The sequence below is a fragment of the Buceros rhinoceros genome, unplaced genomic scaffold (assembly GCF_000710305.1).
Source record: "Buceros rhinoceros silvestris isolate BGI_N320 unplaced genomic scaffold, ASM71030v1 scaffold22723, whole genome shotgun sequence".
In the NCBI taxonomy this organism is placed as follows: domain Eukaryota; kingdom Metazoa; phylum Chordata; class Aves; order Bucerotiformes; family Bucerotidae; genus Buceros; species Buceros rhinoceros.
Window position 1 is genome coordinate 9,455 of NW_010405662.1, and position 853 is coordinate 10,307.

Below are 853 nucleotides of genomic sequence, written 5' to 3' on the forward strand. Positions count from 1 at the left end.
TGGGGGACAGGGGGCAGGGCGGACCGGGCAGTGCTGGGAACGGGGGGACTCAAGGAGCTGGAAGGTCTCGCCCAACCCAAATGATTCTATGATTGGTGGTTGAAGACATGGTGAATTCCCTTTGAAAATCCCCCCTCCTGGCTGCAGAAGTACCAGTGACCTCAGATCTGCTCTTCCTGGAGTTTTGCAGGAGGTCTTGGGCATTTGGAGATGGCTCCCACCTTAACCAGAGGAACTGGCTTCTGGTCGCTAGATAAAATTTGGGAAATGGGTGCAGTGTTTATAAGGAGAGTTAAGTCAGTACTAAAGCTAAACCCTTCATGTAGCCTGCCCAGGAGGTCCTAAACTGCACCGTGACTCACGTCTTCTTTCCTCGGCGCACGCGGGGTCGTCGGTTTGTTGGTTCCCAAATGCCATGGAGTGATTCAGTTTACACAGGACACGAACTCCCAAGGGGGAGACCCAAGAACACTTTCAGTTCAAATCCAGAGACCTTCTCCTCGGTCTCGACCGCCAGGGGAGCTCTGGTAGAGGGTGCTGGGACAGAGGGAAGTGCCTCCCAGGACCTGCCCCTGCTCTGCCAGGGCCTCTCTTGCATTTGCTGGCCTGGCGAGGGCATGACCAGTTTTTTTTCTGATCTTCTGGCTGCCCTGATGGGCTCAAAACGCACCAGCACGAGCCACGTGGACCACATCAGGTCTTTCTGTCCTTCCTGTTCTTTCTGTCCTTCTGGCTTTGAGGGCATGGGCTCAGCTTGAGGACCTTAAAAAGGCCGGGTTTAGCCTTGGCTTTTGGTACCTGCCTTCTCAGACCACGGTGTGTCTCCTGCCTGCCTGTGGCTCCACACGGAGGT

At 55.2% G+C, this 853-nt stretch overlaps 1 protein-coding gene across 1 annotated transcript in view; it reads left to right on the plus strand.

Moving 5' to 3' along the window:
* The window catches only part of ENKD1 (enkurin domain containing 1), a 9,127-nt gene that overhangs the window by 6,476 nt on the left and 1,798 nt on the right, over positions 1-853 (plus strand). The gene's annotated exons all lie outside the window — the stretch shown is intronic.